Raw genomic sequence first — 22,595 nt, 5'->3', positions numbered from 1 at the left:
CTACTTGTACTTGTTGTTTCTTATTAATTTGCAGTATTTGTTCATTTTGAGCCAAGATTGCATCATAGCCGTCTAGCTTCATGATTCCTGCTCTTCTTTGTGTGACTGGAGCATTGTCATACTCCTGAGAAGCTAAAGATTCCAACAATTCCAATGTTTCCTCTGGAGTTTTTGTTTTCAACGATCCTCTTGCTGCAACATTCACCAATGTTCTTGTGCTTGGTGTCATCCCTTGGAAGAAGATTCTTGCTTTCTCATATGCTTCAATGCCATGTTGAGGACACTTTCGGAGTAGTCCTTTAAACCTTTCCCATGCCTCATACAAATATTCATTTTCTTTTTGTTCAAAAGCAGTGATCTCTGATTTGAGCCTTGCCATCTTAGAAGCTGAGAAGAATCTGGCCAAGAATTTCATTGCTAAGTCGTTCTAGTTGGTGATGCTTCCCTCGGGCAGTGACTGCAGTCAAGCTCTTGCGTCATCCTTTAGTGAGCATGGAAATAGTCTGAGCAAGATGGCGTCACGTGAGACTCCGTTCATCTTTAAAGTATCACAGTAAAGCAAGAAGTTATCAAGATGAATATAGGGATCCTCCGTGCTTCCTCCAGCGAACTGATCTTTTTTGATCAATTGCAGCAGTGCTGGCTTAAGTTCGAACTTGTTAGCATCCACGGTTGGTCTAACAATGCTCGTCGTTTGTGGAACTCGGGCTGGAGTCATGTAATCTCCCAACGTCCTTGGAGGGTTTTGAATTGCGTTATTGTCAGCCATTGTCTCCTCTTTTGGTTCCGTTGAACTTGAGGTTTCTTTTGCTTCCTTCGCTTTCTTCGCTTTTGCGTCCTTCCTAAGCTTCCTTTCTGTCTTTTCTATCTCAGGATCAAACTGCAAGATTCGCGGGTTAAGAGTTCCTCGCATAAACTAAGATTGAAAAGATGTGTAGAAAAAATAGAAAATGCAAAACAGAAAACAGAAAAATAAAAATAAACAAAGAATGCAAAAAATTAAAATATGCAGAAAATTGATGCAGAATTTTAATGCAGAAAATATTTTTGAAGAATGTTCAAAGTGCAAAAAATTAAAACGTCCAATCTAAAAGGTAATTAGTTACTTCTAATGTTGAAGGATCCAATCCCCGGCAATGGCGCCAAAAAATTGTTGCGACTCGACAAGTGCACCGGTCATAAAGTAATAAAGTGTACCGGAGTACGAGGTCGTTCTCACGAGGATCGAATTTTCAAGCACTAGTTCTCTAATCGCGTTTTAGTTGGACAATCAAGAATTGGATTTGAGAGAATTTGTAACTGAAGAATTTAAAATTAAAAACAATTAATAGCATTCAATTAAAGAAAATTCAGAATTAAAAAGACAATTGAAAAAGATGATGATTGATTAAAGAATTAAAAACAAGCATAGTTAGGCTTTCGACTTCCCCCAATATCCTCGTTATGTTATGAATTAAACAGTCAAGAACCTTTTCTTAATATAATGCCAATCAATTTTATCTAAGTTAATCAGGGCTCAATTCCTTGTTACTAAATCTATGTGATCTTGAAAGAACTCTAGTTCGCCGATTATTTTCCAAGAAAACATGCATTAAGATCAAGAATTTAAAGATTGCACAATTACCCTATGTCTATCCCTAGATCACGAGGATTATGATAAATTTATCAACTCAGGGTTCATGCACCAACATCCCTATTGTCATACAATTCTGAAAAATCATTCTATAAGGAGCAAACTCATAGAAAGCATTAAAGACAGATAAATTTATTCAATTATAAAAAGAAAAGAATTCAAGAACAACTTAATTCATAAACATAAACGATTCAATTGGGTTCCATATACCCCCAACTACATAAAAGACTAGCCTAGCATACTGAATTAAAAAACAATAATAAAGAAAAGGGAACCCTAAGCCTCCATTGGTGTGATGTTGACTTGGCTCCTTAGTGTTCCAGCGCTTCGCAACAGGATTCCTCCTTCAGGTCTCTGTGTAATTCTCTGAATTGGTGAATTTGTATTCTGGTCTGACCCTCAGCCCCTTATTTATAATCATTGAAGTTATATCCTTCATTGAATCTTCCAACGAATTTTTATCAGATTTGCAATCGATTCTATAATTGTTTCCTTTTTGCAATTAAGATCTTGCAGATTGGTTGATAGATTTGTGCTTCGAATCTTCGTTATGATCTTTCATCAAATCTTCCCCTGGATCTCTATCAATTACTAAATTAAGATTGATATGTTTCCGCTTTAATCCCAGATATCGCGATTTGTATTCATTGGCAAATCTTAGTTGAATCTTGGGCTGATGAGTTCGTACATGGACGTTTTCGCGTGCTATTTGTGCGCCAAAACATCCTCCCAATGCATTGCTGTCTGCCTCTGGGCGTTTTAGGGTGCTATTGGGCGCCAAAACGCCCTCTTTGAAGGGTAACTTGTTGCTTCTAGAGCGTTTTGGCGCTCTGTTTGGCCGCCAAAACGCTCTACTCCAGTGATTTGTTGTTGTTTTCTTCATTTATAGCGTTTTAATGATTATCTTGGACTCCAAAACGTCATCTTCCAGCTTACACATGCTTGAAATCTTGCTTCTTTAAGGCTTCAACTCCTCTTGTTGTATTCTTTTGGTTCCAAAGAGCCATAATGGATGTAAAAAATCCCTTGAAATAAGAATTATGACAACATGTTAGCAAGATATTCAATTATCGTGACTTTACGGTATAAAACCCTAATTTCCATGCAATTCATAATATATTTCAAGTATAATAAGGCCTAAAACCATGGTAAACCATGGGTTTATTAGTATCCAATATTGTCACAATTTGTTTCCAGAGTATACATTCAATTAATATACATGTTTTAGTCTAAAATATATGGAGAGACTCTATCTCATCCCCAATTACCACACTTAAGGCTTTTTCCAAAGTCCTAAGCATTTAATCTCTTAGGTTATGACTTAAACTCGTTTTACATAGGTCATTAATGTTCGGTTAAGGGTCCTACGTCATTCCAAAGGGTTCTGTTCGGGTTATTCTGCAAAAAATGCAAAAACAATTAAATATCCAGATATTTGTCGAGGACATATCCGGATATCTATATCCAGATATTGCTTGAGTCCATATCCAGATATCCATATCTGGATATTTCGCTATAGAAGTGCAGAACTGCATTCCACGCGAAGATATCCAGATATGGATATCTGGATATGGACTCAAAGACTCCATTTTTATCAGCAATAGACACCTAAGCAACCATATTTACACGTGTTTAGGCTAGTAGTCACTTAGGTTATCATGTTTTCTCATTTTACATATCCAAGACTCAATCTTTTTCGTAGAAACTCAAGAGGAAATGTTGAAACATATATCCAAGGCTTCAAAAATAGAAAACGAAAGTGTCTTCAAGGCTTGTAGTCCACACCGAACTTTTGTCAGGCCAAGTGTATGAAAATCCCTTGGTAAAGGTTGATTCTTTCTTCCTAGAGAGCCTTACAACAAGGTGTAGTGATGCTCCAACCCCTCAAAATGAAATGAACACACTCCAAGTCCCCAAGACAACAACTAGAAGTCTTCAAGAATAGGTTTTTCTCCTTCAAGTCACAAGCTTTCAAGTGTTTAAAGCAATAGATTAAAAGAGAGGTAGAGAAATGTAAAGCTTTGGCATGGTCTCATGGTGAAAGTCATGAGCTTTCATGGAGAATGAGGAAGGGAAGCCATGAGAGTGTTAGAGAGGTGTCATCTAGGATTTTGAAATGAGAGAATTCAAAAACAAAGAGAGGAGAGTGTGTGTTAGTCATTTAAGTGGGTCCCATTACCCTAACGACTAATCATCCACTTAACTCACTCCTTAATTCTCTCCACACATAACTTAGATATTTTTGTTGTCATTTTAACTCTCTAATAGCATAATATAATAATTGTTAAGTTATTCTTTAAGTTTTCGAATAATTTCGCCGATACGCATTTTTACCGCAAACATCTGTATTTACATTTTCCCTCTAAAAGTGATTTAATTCAACAACTATTATTTTATTCTAATTATCCTATTTCAATTATGGAATAATTTTCCTAAAGCCCTAAATTATAATTATTAATTTACTAAAATTCCAATTTAATGATGCGGGTTCTTACAGGAACCATTTTAATGAGTCAGTGTATGATCGCTGACTTTAAGAGAGCAGTCCAGCGAGCAACCATTGATGTTGGTAGTGCTCTCGGGTCTGAAATTAAATCACTTGCTGCCATCCTTGCTCAAGCGAGCAACCTCGCGAGGGGCAGGTTTCCTCGCTGGCTTTTGTTCGCTCAAGCGAGCATCATTAGTTTTTAATTCAAGAATTTTATCAATTTGTAGGCTTATGGGAGCTACTGGGTGTAAGATATTAATCAAGCATATTGTATTTCTGCAATAATTAAAGGTTGCTATCATGTATATTGATTATGTTTTATTAAGACAAGTTTATGACAAAGAATGTAAAACAAAAAGGAAAAATTTATTTGTAAATTAATTGAATACAATGATTGCAACTGTGCTTAATATAATATATGGTGATAACAAACCAGTTCTCGAACGGGGTGTTACAGGTGGTACCTGAAATGTATTCCCCAAAACATTGGGTAAGATATAAATTTCAATTAATTAAGGGTTCTTGGAGTATCACTCCACCCTATAGCTCACTGATAGTGCATACATAATATCTGAGCATAAATAGACATACATCATAACTATTGGAACTTCCAAGAAACTTCTACTTCGTTTCTTAGGAATTGACCACATGAATGTTCCAAAGGTTGTGTTCATGGTAAGTTCCTACCGTTTCTGTTCTTAACTATTCATAATACTTATGTTACATCTTATGATATGGTATGGATGGTCCTTTCGTGAAACTTTTGCTACAATTCTCAAGAGTTAAACACTAAGGACTTCTGTTTTGTCCAAGGAAACTCCAAATGTAACAACTCGTTGTACACCGATATTGTTAATATTGATTATGATATTAAGCGCAGTTACAATCACAACAATTCATTTATAAAAGTGCGAGTAAATTTTTTCCTTTTTATTACGCGAGCATTTAAAACAATAATAAAGCGTAATAAATAAAAGTTGTGACCGTAACTGAAAACTAATTGCAGAATAATTAAAACAAATGCCTAATTATCTTGTAACACTTCTCTCAAGTCACTAAGGGGTTTCCATAAACCCACTTAGCATAATTCTCACTTTTACGGTTTTTATCTATCCGAACATGGTTCAGTATTTTAATTATTGCAGAAAATTCGCATGTCGTGAATCTCTCATCTTTTAGTATGTTATTCTAGACTTTATTATCTTTCCAACAAGATATCACAAGCTCCAAAAAGTTATCATTTGCACCGGATATCACCGTTTGAAGTTGGACAAGCAAATCTGCCAGCCAACCTTAAACAGGGCTCCAAACAACCCTCACTCTTTGCAAGATTCCAGACAAGCAACTCTACCAATTACTCTAAAACTTTTATATAGTAAACTAGACACCTCAAGCTTTAATTTGAAATATCATACACCTAATTTGACCAAGAATTCAGGCGGGAATAATATTTCCAAAAATAGCCAGTGACAGCCCCCAAGTGCAGGGAATTTTGGGCAGTCAGTGGTTGATGACTTCTACAGGGAATCATGCTACCCTATGGTTCTCAGATTTTGACACAAGGTAGTTGACATCTCAAGCTTTACAAATGGTGTATGACACATCCCTATTGGACTTTTGTGGAGGAAGATATGCTCTCCCAAAGTTCACTCAAAATCTGCCATTTTATAGAAATTTCGCGAGAGTCTCCTATATTTTCCCAACATATTCCACTTTTAAAAGTGTGTTTTCTATCCTCCAATGGTACCTAATAAACATGTGTGGCACTCAAGGACCAGCAATGCCTTGGTGCTCTTACAACCCTTCACAATTTACATCAAATACCTTACTTTACAACTAATCAATTACATTATCAAATCTTAAACCATTTCAATCAAATTAATTCCTTTGCATGCATTCTTTTGACCTAAAACATAAATCATATCCTAGAATAGGCCTATTTCCCTTTCATCTTATAGCATACTTCAATATTACACAAGGTCTAAATATTACAATTATAATGCTTCTTTACAACAATTACAATAATCCTTCACAATAAATCATGAGAATGATGACTAAACTTAGACAAAAAAGGTGACATGAACAAATAGGACAAAATGAATAATCCTAGCTCATATACATTGTTCATGTCATATAGCATACTCATCCTACGGGCCTCTTGTCCGTCGCTCTGGTACCACTGCCACTACCTGAAATAAAGTCCCCAAAACGGGGTGAGATATACGGATATATCTCAGTAACCCAGAGGTTCTGGAGATTACTACTACAACATTCAAAACAGGATAAAGCAAGGGATTTAGTGAAGTAGGGAAGCATAGGGAATAAAATACAATGAAGATGGAATGGTCGATGCCAATACCACGCAACATCAGGCCTATTGGCCTCGACATATAGCCTACGGGTTCCAATCCAAGGAAGTGTTCCCAGAACATCAACTAAGGTACCCTCCATCCATATACACCCGAGACTTTCCTTATGTGCTCCTCAACGGATGACACACCATGATCTCAGGTCAACTGGAACACCGTCATGGAGACCTATCCAATAGAAGTCTGCAACGCTCGAAGACAATAGTCTACTGGCCAGAGACATGGTACATCCTATGTACCACTAAACATACAATAATACATGAACATGTTATACTACTATATTACCAACATACACCTCCCACCACTACCCTCATGGGGCATGGTGGAGCACACACAGGGACTAAACCCCAATACCAAGGGATTACCTGATTAATCTCCTTCACTTGGTAGCTCCAAATCACAGTACCACCGAGCTTGGTTCACAAGAAATGCCTACACATAGGCCATTTCCATTACAATTACAATCAACCAAGACATATACATGCTTATCAAATATTCATGTATATATTCAAGACGACTTACCACAATCCCTTTGGTCAAGGACCAAAGGCAGCCCACCAAGCTCAAAGCTCCGAATTTTCGTCCGTGGGAGACAACCTACAATGATTACACAAAGATCATCAATACAAGGTGCAATTAGACAAGGTTACAAGCACAAAAAACATTCCCCCCACAATGCATAGGTTCGGCCAATATGGCCAAAATTACCAAATCATTTTCTAAATTTTATTTCAAGGTTCCTATGCCTTCACAAGCTTATCACAACACTAATTCAAATCCTTAATTCATTTTAATATCAACCTAGCTCCATCCTTCCTAATTTTCCTCTAAATGGCCAAATCATACTCACACACATCACCAATATTTTTGCTTCCAATTCCACTTCACCACACCAACATACAACTCATTGAAACACCATTCACAACCACACAACATCAATTATATAATTTTTACATCATCAAACCACACATGCCTTCAATAGGCCAAAATGTTCAAGCCCACCAACCTAGGGGTATTCAATCCAATTTAACACTTTCACACATCATACAATCCTATTATTAACTCATATAAACACCCCACAACTCAATTACACAATTTCATAATCATGCCAATTCACAAAGTGTTGAATTTCCACATCAAATTTTGCCTAAGTTAACAATCCAATCCTTAATAATTTCTATAGTTTCTATCACTCTAAAACATTATTCTAAGCCACTTTCATCTAATACACAATTTCAATTTGAGTTCTCTAACTACACCAATCAAGAAAAATAGCTCCAGGGTTCATGAATTTGGATCCATCAATTCAACCAATCAAAGGTGTGGAAACTTACCCACGAGCTTGGCCTAAGACTCTTCCAAGTGATACAAAAGCTTGAACAAACAACTCAAGAACTCCACAAACTCATCAATGGCCGCGAACAAGAGGGGGATTTTTCTCCCAAATGAGTGAATTTCAAGGGAAACCAATAAGTGGGATGTGTTTGGTGAAAGTAAAATGGCCTTGAAGGCCGTAGCATGTGAGAGGGAAAAACAATTTTTCATATGCAGAATTACACATGCAATCAAGAATCATACTTTATGGCATGTGATTTTACCTTTGTTTGTGAGTTCAGAACTCCAAGACGATCAATGTTAGGTTTGAAGGGTTCAAACCCTCTAACGTTGATCCACACCACCCACGTCAAGATGCAAGAATGCTTTCTTGAAAGCCACCAATTGACCACCACAGAGAGGCTTGCTATGCGCTCAATAGGTGAAGAAGGAGGCTAGGTATATGTGTTTAGAAGAGTGAAGTCTCCAGCATGAAAACTTCACAAGAGTGGGAATGGTATATAGAAGAATTGGCTAGGTTCTTTTGAAAAACCTTAAGGCGGAACTCGCCAACTAGGCGCACAAGAGAGGGAGAGAATTAGTGTATCAAATTAGAATTTTTACTTTACTTATAATGAAAGTGACACACAAGTGAGTGACACAAAGGTGGAGTTGTTGCAATTCAAAAACCCCAACAACCTCCCCTTTGAATCCTCATAAGACTAGGTTTTTATCTAGTCAAAATTCTGAACCAATGGTCATCATATGACCACCAATTCATGCGCCCCTATTAACAATACCATGCGCTCTCTCCCTCTTAGGTGGGCTTCCAAACTTCATCTTGGGCTAACAACCATTATTAGGCCCAATACCTTTAATGCTATATCATCATGACATTAAGGTGTTAGTGTGTGACCCATTAGGTCCAACATAGCCACTGACATAAATGGGCTCGGGCCCAACAAGCCCACAACCCATTTAATGAAAACACAGAGCACTAGCAATGCTTTGTTGCCCCAACCTAGTTAGATTAATGACTTGATCATCCTATTACACATATTTGGTTGCCATATGTATTTCTTTTCGTCTCGGTTACCTTCCCATAAAACCTAGGGTAAGGAAGCGTATCAACCCTTGCGGTTTAGGGTAAGCTTTATTCGAAATAGGGAATCTTCAATTTACTGACTCTAAAGGCAGATCATCTCATGATCTCTTTTACTATGCATAGATTCCCGAGTCCTTGTAAATGTCATCCCGATTTCTCCAATTTACAGATAACCTAATCTCTCACAGAGATTTGACGAATTCCTTCAGCTTATCACGCTAGCCCTGTGCTCTTTCAGGACAAGCCCAACAGTATATCTATGAGTCTCCATGTTTCAGGCAGACGAGGTATACAGTCAAAGCATGCCTTCTAGAACACAGTCTAGGTAATAACTTCTGGTCTAAGGAAAGACATACCCAAATATAAAGAGACTACTCTAATGATACTCTCTGTGAGATTTCCTCATAGAGTCTCTTTTGTGGGTCTGTTCAGTGCGAGCTATACCCTTATAGATCCACCCACGACTTTAGCTAAGACATCTCCATATCTGTAGCTCATGAGGTTTTTACCTTGCATCCGAATACAAGTAGATAAGTCGTGCTAGTCTTACTCGAGATCACTGATCCCCATTCTCAGTGTCTCTAGACTAGGAACATAAAATTAGGAATAAATATCCAGTATCCTTGAATCCTTATGATCGTGATCTCATCACAGATACTCAAGATATACCTATTTTATTCCAAGGGGTTTATCCAGTTACTCATATAAAATATTAACAGTAATATTGAGACAAAATATGAAACAGGATAAATAGTGCTTTTATTTATTTGCGACAATACAAAGGTCCACATATGTCCTAATCTAATTAAAAGATTGTCTCTAGGACATCCATATACTAACATTTGGATGGTGATTTACTACAACTTTGGTGACAAACTTTGTTGGACTTGAGTGAGATTTGAGTAAGTTCGGAGAGATTGAAGTTTTGAACACAAGTTGTCCATGGAGGGGGGCACAGTTTTGACGAAAGAGAAAGGAGAAAAAGATGATGAATAGTGATACAATGCCATGTTTTTAAAGGTCACTTAAGTGGGGGAGGGGGGTCCCACCGCCACCTCACGCGATTCAAATTAATTCAAATCTCTCGCCTATTCCACTAAATGTCCATAATTTCCTAAACTATTTAGAAACTCTAATTTTTAACATTAACCATTGTCCTTTAATTTCCCGTGATCAGATGAATTAGGAGTTTTTCGGTCGTTCAGAGAACTCACAGTTTTAAGTTGTTATACGCGCTGTGGGCATGCTTCCCCAAACACTCTAATTTCCATTAATTTTCACCAGAAATCATGTTTCCTAGTCCTATGTACCATTAATAACTTATATTCGAACCTAGAGCTCAAAATTCATTCGACACGCTTTACGATGCAACAGTACCGTGGTATTTTTACCCGGTAAAAACACTATTCACCAAATTTCTTGAAACTTGCCAAACCACTCAATTTTTCGATATGAGTCCATTTCCAGGGTCAGTTTTCCCATTTGAGACCTCCTACTCAATTTTACTTTCCTAGTGTTACGTGTTTGACAATTTACCATTTTACCCTTCATTTGTATTTTAACCCTAATTTTAGGATTTTCACTAATCCTACCCTTTATTCCACATTTAATATATAAATATATGTTTAAGAAATATGAGGTGTTATATTCACCCCTCCTTTTATAAATTTTGTCCGCAAAATTAAATCATACATGTCTGCTAACTCAAGATACTGCCAGAGAATCTCATCTTCTCGTTCCCAAGTATCCTCCTCAGGTGTACGTCCTTCCCATTGAATCTTTAATATTGGAATATTTGTCTTTTCACTGCGGTCAAGTATGTCAATAGGACCTACAAGAGTCTTCAGAGGTAAGGCAAGCTGATAGAGGTAAGGCACATGTGATTCATCCGGTACATAACACCACAGCTGAGATACATGGAAAACATCGTGTAGATTCGACAGCTATAGAGGTAAGGCAAGCTAATAGGCCACTAATCCCACTCTTTTCATAATCTGATATGGCCCAATGAACCGAGGACTCAACTTCCTTACGCCCAATGCACGGCCAACACCCGTGACCGGAGATAACCGTACAAATACATGGTCACCTTCTTCAAATTTTAGCAGTCTGTGTCTATTATCATAATAACTCTTCTGCCGATTCTGTGCCTGTTTAAGTTTTTCTTTGATCATTTCAATCTGTACTGTAGGCTCCTGCACAAAATTCGGACCAAATCTCTCTTTGTCACCTACCTCAGTCCAACAAGTAGGAGTACGACATCTCGGTCCATACAATGCCTCATACGGTGCCATGCCCAGACTGGAGTGAAAACTGTTATTATACGAGAATTCCACCAATGAAAAGTATCTGTCCCAAGCATTCCCCTGTTCCAGTATGCAAGCTCTCAACATATCCTCAAGTGTCTGTATAGTCCTCTCAGTCTGACCATCAGTCTATGGGTAATACGCAGTGCTCAACCTGAGCTGAGTACCAAAAGCCTGCTGCCAGGCTCCCAAAAAATGTGAAGTAAATTTCGGGTCTCGATCACTTACAATACTAACCGGAATCTCGTGGAGCCTTACAATCTCATTCACGTATAATTTTGCTAATCTCTCTATAGAGAAATCTACTCGCATTGGCAGAAAGTGTGCAGACTTCGTAAGTCTGCCCACGATAACCCAAATTGAATTGTAACTAGCCTGAGTCCGAGGCAAACCAACAACAAAATCTATAGAGATGCTCTTCCATTTCCACTCTGGTATATCTAGTGGCTGAAGTAAACCAACAGGTTTCTGATGTTCTATCTCGACTTTCTGACATACTAAGAACTTTGTTACAAACTCAACAACATCCTTTTTTATCCTAGGCCACCATAACTTAACTTTCAGATCTTGATACATTTTTGTAGCACCTGGGTGAATAGCATACTGACCTTTATGGGCCGCAACCATGACCTCCTCTGCTAGCTCCTTGGGCACCACAATCCTGCTCTGATATAGTAATAACCCCTGTTCATTCGTAGATATGCCACTCTGGCCTTTCAAATATTTGATACTGTCATTCCGTATTTGTGTTTCTTTAATTTTCTCCAACAACTCATTCTCAATTCTAATCAGCTCAATGTCACAAATTCTACCTGCAAAGAAATCCGTTATTCTCAAATCCTGGAACTTCTCAATCACTTCGTTATCCCACATCATCATGTGAGACAAACTACCAGACTTCCTACTCAAGGCATCTGCCACCACATTAGCTTTACCCAGATGGCATTTCAGCTCAAAATCATAATCTTTTAAGAATTCAACCCATCTTCGCTGTCTCATGTTCAGCTCTTTCTGATCAAACAAATATTTCAAGCTTTTGTGATCATTGAACACAGCAAATCTCATCCCATACAGAAAATGCCTCCAGATTTTTAAGGCAAATACAATAGCAGCGAGTTCCAAATCATGCGTCGGATAATTTTCCTTGTGAGGCTTCAACTGCCTAGGAGCATAAGCAACCACTCTCCTTTCTTGCATCAGAACACTCCCCAAACCTTTCTTTGAAGCATCACAGTATAGTTCAAACTCACCTTTCGGATCGAGAAAAGTCAACACAGGAGCAGTAGTCAATTTCTCCTTAAGAGTCAAGAAACAGTCCTCACATTCCTGGGTCCACAAAAAAGGAGTATCCTTTCACGTCAATTGGGTCACCGGCAATACCATGGCGAAAAATTCCTCTATAAACCTGCGATAATAACTAGCAAGACCTAGAAAGCTCCTGATCTCAGTCACAGTCTTAGGTCATTCCCAGTCACTTACTGCTTCAATCTTACTTGGATCCACAGCAACACCACCAGCAGAAATAACATGACCCAGAAATTGCACCTCAGATAGCCAGAATTCACACTTAGATGGCTTAGCATACAACTTTTTTTCTTTTAACACCTGCAACACAGTCCTCAAATGCTCCGTATGCTCCTCGTAACTTTTGGAATAAATCAAGATGTCATCAATAAACAATATCACAAACTGGTTCAAATACGGTTTTAAAATGCGATTCATATAGTCCATGAACACCGCAGGGGCATTAGTAAACCTAAAAGGAATCACCTGGTACTCAAAGTGTCCGTATTTGGATCAGAACGCCATTTTAGGAACATCCTCCGTCTTAATCCAAATCTGGTGGTATCCAGACCGGAGATTAATCTTAGAGAATACATAGACACCCCTCAATTGATCCAAAAAAATCTTCAATACGTGGCAACGAGTACCTATTCTTAATCGTAACTTTATTCAACTGTCGGTAGTCCATACACAATCTCATGGTACCATCCTTCTTTTTTACAAACATTATCGGTGCTTCCCATGGAGACACACTTGGTCTGATAAAATTCTTTGCAGATAGTTCTTCAATATGCTTTCTCAACTCAGCCAGCTCAAATGGCGACATCCGATATGGAGCCAAAGAGATAAGCCCCACACCAGGCAACAAATCAATAGAGAACTCAATCTCCCTCTCAGGTGAAAATTCTGGTATCTCATCAGGAAATACATCAACGAATTCATTAACCACCGGGATACTTGAAATTTCTAACTCCTTGTCACCAACCAATCCACCCAAGAATACATAACCCAGACCACCAGCCTTCAAGGCTTTAATAGTTTGACAGACAGACAGATAAAGAGACGGACAACCAGCGGGCCTCTCAGGAGATAAAATCAACCTCTTTCTGCAGCAATCAAACTTTGTGCAGTTTTGAGACAACCAGTCCAAACCGAAAATCAGATTGACAGAGGCCAGGGGCAAGATAATCAAATCAATAGTGTAGCCCCTGCCTTCATAGACAAACTCAACCTCTCTACAAATAAAGGAGGAATCACTAACCTCTCTTGAAACAATAGTAATACGCATGGGGGGAATCATCTGTGTTACACTTAAGTTTAACCCCTTCGCCACGAATGAATGTGTCGCTCTCGAATCAAACAACACAGATAAATCAATATTAGAGATAAAAATTATACCTTTCACAAGATTCAGTGCCTTCTCTATCTGCTGCACATTGGTAGTATACACCCGTCCCACAGTAGGAACAGGTGGCAAGGCCTGCAGATTCGCAGCCTGCCCAACATCACTATAGCATTCTCTGGTGGGGTCACTGTACAAGGACCCCTGTGGTATCTATTACATCTCTCACACTGAGGAGCGGAGTTCCTATCATTGTATCCACCGCTCTGACCACCACCTCTTTTGAATTGACCCGGAGGCTGCCTTACCTGCAACCCCCTACCTCTATTATTATTGTGATGGTAGCCACCTCTATAATTTGGACCAGAAGGACCAGCTGTCCTCTTTACCTCTTGATCTTTTGCAGTATTAGATTTCAGATATCTACCATAAACAGTCTCGACCCTCTTGCACTGGGTCACTAAGTCAGCAAAATTTCTTAACGCAATATTTGACATCCTTTTTGCAATCTTTTCACTCAGCCCTCTTTGAAACTTAGCAGATAAGAATTTCGGGGTAGGCAGAACACCCCCATAATTGACAAACTTGACTAATTCATTGAACTTGGCCAAGTAAGCATCCACTGTCATAGTTCCCTGTACCAGTTTATCAAATTCCCCTTGTTTTGCCTCTCTGACATCTCGGGGGAAAATATTCTTCATGGAATAAGCCCTCAAACAAGGCCCATGTCATCCCCTCTCCCTGAATAACAAAAAGGCGAGATGCGTTGCACCACCACTCGTGGGCATCACCCTCTAACATATAAATTGAATACATAAGCTTTTGCAGGTCCTGGCACCTCATAACCTGAAATATTTTTTCCATCCCCATCAGCCATGTAGTAACTATCTTCGGGTCCTTTGACCCCTAAAATGCTGGCAGTTTATGTTTCCTGAAAGATATGAGTCTCCGCTCATCAGTAGCCCCAGAAGACTGAGAAACAAATGTAGGATCAACAGTGGGCTGACTAGCCTCCCTAGAATGGTGACTAGCCCCACTCCCCTCCTGCTGGGGTGTAACAGATGGCATAGGCGTAGGAGACACCGTAGATGTATGTGGAGGAGAATCATCCCTCCCACGCTGATCTCTCTCAGCCCTCATCTCAGTCATGAAGGCCTGCAACATATCCTGATTATTTATCATGAGGTTTTCTATCATGGTTCTATTAGCAGCCGTCTCTATCTGCAGAGCATTCAGAACTGCAGTGACCGGATCAGGCGGTGGAGGATCTGCACCTCGTGTTCCACGGAGACCACGAGTCCTCCTAATGATAAATGTACATGCAACACAAAGGAATGAGCTGATCAAACCCACACTGAGGAATCACATATACATTAACCATAAAGAGTTCCCAGATAGCTATGCAACACAAAATACAGTCATACATAATTAGAGTTCCTTAGTAAACTGCTCTGATACCATAAAATATAATAGCCCGTTGTACATCGGTATTGTTAACATTGATTATGATATTAATCACAGTTACAATCATAGCACTTCATTTATAAAAGTGCGAGTAAACTTTTTCTTTTTAGTACGCGAGCATTTAAAACAATAATAAAAGGTAATAAATAAAAGTTGTGATCGTAACTGAAAACTAATTGCGGAATAATTAAAACCAATGCCTAAATATCTTATAATACTTCTCTCAAGTCACTAAGGAGTTTCCATAAATCCACTTAGCATAATTCTCACTTTTATGGTTTTTACCTATTCGAACATGGTTCAGTATTTTAATTACTGCAGAAAACCCGCATGTCACGAACCTCTCATCTTTTAGTATGTTATTCTAGACTTAATTATATTTCCAACAAGCTATCACAAGCTCCAAAAAGTTCTCGTTTGCACCGGATATCACCATTTGAAGTTAGACAAGCAAATCTGCAAACCAACCTCAAACAGGGTGTAACAGCCCGTTGTACACTGGTATTATTAACATTGATTATGATATTAAGCGCATTTACAATCAACGCAATTCATTTATAAAAATACGAGTAAACTTTTTCCTTTTTATTACGCCAGCATTTAAAACAATAATAAAGCGTAATAAATAAAAGCTGTGACTGTAACTGAAAACTATTTGCGGAATAAATATATAAACTGTCTAAATATCATAAGATACTTCTCTCAAGTCACTAAGGGGTTCCCATAAACCCATTTAGCTAAAATCTCACTTTTTTGTTTTCTACCTACCCGGACATGGTTCGGTATTTTAATTACTGCGGATAAACCACATGCCGCAAACCTATCATCTTTTAGTATGTTATTCTAAACTTAATTATCTTGCTAAAAAGCTATCACACGAGTCATAAAGTTCTCGTTTTCTCTGGATATCACCGTTTGAAGTTGGATAAGCAAATCTGCCAGCCAACATCAAACGGACTCCAAACAGCCCTCACTCTATCAACGATTCTGGAAAATCCACTCGACCAATTGCTCTCACATTTTTGTACAGTAAACTAGAAACCTCAAGCTTCAATTTTATATATCGTACACCTAATTTTACCAAGAAACGAAGCGGGAATAAAATTCCCAAATCTGCAAGAAACAGCCCCTGCACAGGGGCATCCAGAGCAGTCCATGCTCTCTGGCTTATACAGGGCAGCGCCCACCTCCTATGGATCTAAAATTTTGACAAAAGGTAGTTGACATCTCAAGATTTAAAACAGTGTATGGCACGTCCCTATTGAACTTTTGTGGAGGGAGATATGCTATCCCAAAGTTCACCCAAATTCTGTCAATTTCTAGAAATTTCGCCAGAGTTTACTTTCTTTTTCCAATAAATTCCACCTTTGAAGGTGTGTTATTAATAGGGTATGAACCCTAATGGCAGAGGAAAAGAACAGAGAAGATGAAAGAAAACTCAAGGAATTTTTATTAACCAACCAAATAGTCTTTTTCAAGTATATTTATACAATTTCCTTCACAACTGCATGACACGTGAGGCTGTGTATCTGTTGACACTTACAAGCAAAACTATACACATGAAGACAAATAACAGAGGAACTACATAGGTGTTGTATTATAACACATGTGTCCTACTTCACATGCCTTAAGCCACATAGTCCTGTAAACATGTTGAACTCCTTTTATCTCTGGTTGATCTTCTCACCGTAACATTCCCCTCTCCTTGACAAGGAACCTTGTCCTCAAGGTTCATGTGGGGATAACAATGACTGAACTCAGCAATAGGCTCCCAAGAGGCATCCTCGGGCACGACATCCGACCACTGCACCAATACCTCACGATGCTGAGAAGTTCCATCAGTAACCAGACGATAGCTAGCACTGCCAATGGCTCTTGCACCGGTTGATTATCAATGGCTGCTGCTGGAAGAGAAGCTCCCACCCAAGAACTGGAACCCACATATGGCTTAAGTAAGGAGACATGAAACACAGGGTGAATTTTGCACCCTGGAGGAAGTTGTAGCTAATAAGCTACCGGTCCTAGTACCTTAGAAACGGGAAATGGCCCAAAAAACCTGCGTGCCAGCTTGTGGTTAGCCCTCTGAGCCACTGAAACTTGACGATACGGCTGAAGCTTGATCGAAACTTGATCACCAACTGTGAAGGATCTGTCCTTATGATGCTTATCATACTGAACCTTCATCCTGTTTCTCGCTCGTTCCAGCTGCAATTTCAATTCAGCCAAGACCTCATTGCGTTGTTGTAGCAAGGAGTCAATAGCTTCAATCTTAACCAAGCCACGAGGGTAAAAAGGAATCATCAAAGGAGGCTTTCCGAACACAGCTTGATAAGGGGTAATGTCAATAGCTGAATGGGTGGCAGAATTGTAATGAAATTGAGCCCAACAGAGAAAGGAAGCCCACGAGTGAGGCCTGTTATGGCAGAAGGAACGAAAATACTGTTCCAAGTATCTATTAGTCACATCAGTTTGTCCATCAGACTGAGGATGATAGGATGAAGTTGTGCGAAGCATAGTGCCACTAAGAGAGAAAAGTTGCTTCCAAAAATGGCTCAAAAAGATACTGTCACGATTAGATAAAATCAATCTAGGGAACCCATGGTGACGCACAATTAAATCACAAAACAATGTTGCAACAGTAGCTGCAGTATATGAAGATGGAAGCGGGCCAAAATAGGAAAACTTGGACAATCGGTCAACTACTACCATAATGGTAGTGAATCCTTTTAAAGAAGGTAGACCAGAAACAAAATCCATAGATAGCTCCTCAAATACTCCTTCAGGTACAGGTAACGGCTGTTGTAAGCCTGAAGCTTTAGAGGTTTCTGGCTTAACTTGTTGACAAATGGGACACTCACGAACCACTTGCTTAACATCTTGCCTCATGGAAGGCCAATAAAATGTAGATGATAGGCGTAGGAAAGTTTGTAATACACCAGCATGACCCCCAACAAAGGAACTATGAGCTTCCTTAATCAAAGCTGGAATCAAATGAGATGTAGAACTTAAGAGATACCTGTTCTTGTGGAATAAAATACCCACACGAACTGAAATGTTTGAGTCATTCACTGCTCCATCACTAAACTGCGTTAGCAGTTGCAACAAATAAGTATCTTCAATATTCTGTTGCCTCACAGCATTCATAATGTCAAAGGAGGGCTGTGACAACAATGCATTCACTGAACCGTTCTCATAAACTCGAGACAAAGCATCAGCCACCCTGTTTGAACAACCAGCCTTATACTCAATGGTGAAGGTGTATCCCATTAACTTGCTCAAATATTTCTGTTGCTCAGGGGTCTGAATTGTTTGATTCAGAATTTCTTTGATGCTTTGATAATCTGTTCTGATTGTAAATTCAGAACCAAGGAGGTATTGTCTCCAGCGTTTGATGGCAGCCACAATAGTGTATAGCTCTCTCACATATGTAGAGGCATTAGACATACGAGTACCCAATTTGTTGCTGATGAAGGAAATAGGCTTGTCATGTTGTAAAAGAATAGCTCTTATACCAGTATTAGAGGCATCGATTTCTACCACAAAATGAGCTCTTATACCACAGGAGTAGAGGTCATCACCTCCTTGAGCTGCCCGAATGTCTTTGCTGCTGTGTTGGGCCAAGAAAAATTACCATCACCTTTTAACAGCTCTGTGAGAGGGAGAGCTATAGAAGCATACCCTTTAACAAATCGTCGATAGTACCCCGTCAAGCCAAGGAATCCCCTAAGCTGTTTGAGGGACTTAGGTTCTGGCCAGTGCAACATGGCTTCAATCTTCTTTGGGTCAGCAAAAACCCCTTTTGCCGGAGACAACATGTCCCAAATATTCAATTTTATCTACTCTGAAAGCACACTTGCTGACTTTCACAAAAAACAGATGTTGTTTTAAACACTGTAAGGCCAGCTTGAGGTGCTCCACATGCTCTAAGATGGACCTGCTAAAAATCAAAATATCATAAAAAAATACAATTATGAATTTGCGAAGGTGAGGCTTGAATATGTGATTCATCATAGCTTGAAAGGTCGCAGGAGCATTGATTAAGCCGAAGGGCATAACTAAGAACTCGTAGTGCTCTTCGTGAGTTCTAAATGCAGTTTTTGGCACATCAATGGGACTCATCCGTATTTGGTGGTACCCTGCCCGCAAGCCCAGCTTAGAATATATGGTGGCTCCTCCCAATTCATCCAATAATTCATCAATGGTAGGAATCGGAAAACGATCCTTTATAGTGGCAACATTCAAAGCTCTATAGTCAATACACAACCGCCAAGTGCTGTCTTGCTTTTTCACCAATAAAACTGGGGAAGAAAAGGGACTATGGGAATTCTGAATCAGTCCTGACTTCAACAATTCCCCCACCTGTTTCTCAATTTCAATCTTTTGGCAGTGAGCATACATATGTGGCCTGACATTAATTGGATAGGTCCCTTCCAACAATTGAATGGAATGGTCCATCCCACGAAAGGGAGGAAGCTTAGAGGGAACAACAAACACCTCCTGATAAGACACAATCACATTCCATAGCCTAGAGTCAAGCTTAGCCTTAAGTGACAAAAGCTCTGAGTTGACAACAGCTCCTTGTGCTTCACCCGACAGCAACTCCAAAGCACAACATGTAGCACAATCGAGGCTACCTTCCTCTGAGGCAGAATTTGTCACCTCCAGAGGATGCACCCCTTGAAGGACAATAGTTGATCCTTCCCACAAAAATTCCATAGTTAACCGTCTATAATCATGAGTCACCCTACCAAGCAATTCAAGCCAAGGCATACCAAGAATGGCATGAAGAGTAGCTAGCTCGATAACCCAAAAATACACATGAAACAGTACATTTTGCAACTTAATAGGAACTTGCAAACACTTACGGTCAGAAAACAAAATTTCCCCATTACCAAGAAAGACATGAAGCTTCTGAGAGCGTACTGTTGGCAAGTGAAGCTGATCAACTAAATGGCTTTGAATAAAATTGTGTGTGCTTCCAGAATCCACCAAAACAGATATAACACTGCCTTTTAATGAAGTAATGAAGGTCAAAGAGTGTTGGTGATCATTTACACACAAAGCATGTAACGAAGCATCATTGGATTCAGTCAAACCTGAATCTGCCTGCCAAAGAATTTGTTCCTCTTCAGGATCGACCTCATCTGAAATCTCCTCCCCAACGAACAATGTAACACCCTCCCTTGTATGCATCCAAGAGAGTTGTTTGCTAAGAGGATTAGAGTTTTTTCGGCATATTTTAAATACTAAAAAATCATTTTGATGTTGCTAATTAAAACTTATAATTGAAATCGGGTTACTTACAAAAATCAGAGTGGCTTTAAAAATTTTACTTAACTTGCTGAAAAATGTTTAATTTCCTGGCATACCTTTCTGTCTTGAAAAATTCGTATAAAATCGAGTTCAACGATTCAAAAAATATTCTTTGTTATATACAAAGAGCACATCTGGGGCTTCGCGTGCATATAAAACAATAGTAAATCGGAGGTCGTTTGCCCTTTGAAACATAACTCGCAAAGTGCTCGCAAACCTGTTCATAAATCAACACTTAATAAAACGTTCAGAAATTATTTTCGCAAAACGTTTTCAGAATTTTTCCAAAGTAATAACTGCTCATAAAAGTCTTGAAACAGTAGCTAAGTCATAGTTCCAACAGTAATCCAAATTTCCCAAAATAATACAGTCATCCATCAAGCAAACAGTAACAACAAAAATCCAAACAGCAGCAATTAACAGCCATTATCCATATAACCACGTCCTCATATGCTCTTTCGTCCTCCTGCAATTTTTATAAAAATTGCAACCCCAATGGGATGAGAAAAATCCCAGTAGTGTGATAGCAAAACCAATAATGCAACAGTATTAAACTACGTACAAAATTATAAAACAGTCACATCAACTTTTCATTTTCCGCTAACATATCATAGTGAGTATATAACGCCATCATTACGCTCATAGCACCTTCATGCGCGTACTAACATATCATAGTGCATATATAACGCCATCATTACACTCATAGCATCGTCGTACGCGTACATACACAGTGGATATTCCATAATGGCTCCCATCAAAGCTGAATTCCAACTGTGGCCTATGTGGACTGAAGCCAAGTGTCCCATACCCTGGTACCGAAGGGATGCCTATATGATGCGTGCTCAATCGTATGCATATTTATGTAAATATTCTAATCCATGAACAACATGAAATTCGTGCATTTATGCCATGATATGCTTCACAAACAAACAAGAAACAAATGAATTATGAGGTGTATATGCATGACTAGATCATCATCATAATAGCATATCTTTCATGTACTTTCCGTACCAAGCTGCCACATAACAATTACTTCTCATTCATGATTTTCCCATCTTGTCACATTCATAGGCAGCATACATATAGCATATAACAGCACATTAATCCAAGGCACATGTGAGCAGCAATGCACAATTTTATACGCTAGCTAATAGTCACATTAGGTAATACCACCAAACACTTACCTTGTGCGTCACAAATAAGCGGAATAATCCAAAGTCTCAAGTGTTTTGCGCACCTAATATATCATCCTACCAAATCAGAATTTTATACAACTATCCCAATAATTTCTAAGCTCCTAAATCATGCACTTTCATCGAATTAAAGGATTCTTAGGGTTGATTACATTCTGCCTTTAATAGTATTCCATTCCTTGCTAGAAATTATCATTTTCCCCAAGGCTCCACACACATATAGGTTCGGTTTAAGGCTTCCCATATGTGAATAAACTTTTCTGACTTCGTCTAATTTTGTTAATTTATACAGCAGTAGCACCCAACGTTTTTCCTTAATTCCCACATGCAACTCTAACGATTTCATCATGTTTTCTTCCCTAATTAAATTCTGACTTTTCAATAAGATTATAAACACTTAACAACAAAACATCCTAAGGTTTCCAATCAAGAAAGAATTGGTTTACATTCCAACAAGTTTCTATGCTCATTATTCTTAGAATTCATTCGGCTTTCATGGTTTCCATGCAAATTATTTTCTGAACTTAATTTCACTTTACCGATTGTTAACCATGACAAACAGAACCTCCTAACATATGCACAAAGGCTGACAGTAAGGGAAGCAATTTAAAACATCAGAAACCACACTCCTAATCTATACATGCAACTCGGACAAATATGCAGAGAGAGATGAGAACGGTTAACAAAAAATGCATCTTTCTCACATACATGCAGAGGCCGAATAACAAGGAGCAATAAAAGATTTTGATAATTACTTACATTTTCCTATCATCATCATCGGCCA

General features: G+C 38.8%; 1 non-coding gene across 1 annotated transcript; it reads left to right on the top strand.

Moving 5' to 3' along the window:
- The first annotated feature begins 266 nt into the window (after positions 1–266).
- On the top strand, positions 267–373 carry LOC133316913 (small nucleolar RNA R71). Its single transcript, XR_009752263.1, has one exon. It is a non-coding gene; the product is annotated as a small nucleolar RNA R71 (small nucleolar RNA).
- Positions 374–22,595: the final 22,222 nt, after the last annotated feature.

This window comes from Gastrolobium bilobum, unplaced genomic scaffold (genome assembly GCF_033153095.1).
Source record: "Gastrolobium bilobum isolate Gb01-03AN ecotype WA unplaced genomic scaffold, APGP_CSIRO_Gbil_v1 utg72710, whole genome shotgun sequence".
NCBI classification, from domain to species: Eukaryota; Viridiplantae; Streptophyta; class Magnoliopsida; order Fabales; family Fabaceae; genus Gastrolobium; species Gastrolobium bilobum.
The sequence above is the reverse complement of the archived record's forward strand: the minus strand, read 5'-3'. Positions and strand labels throughout refer to the sequence as shown.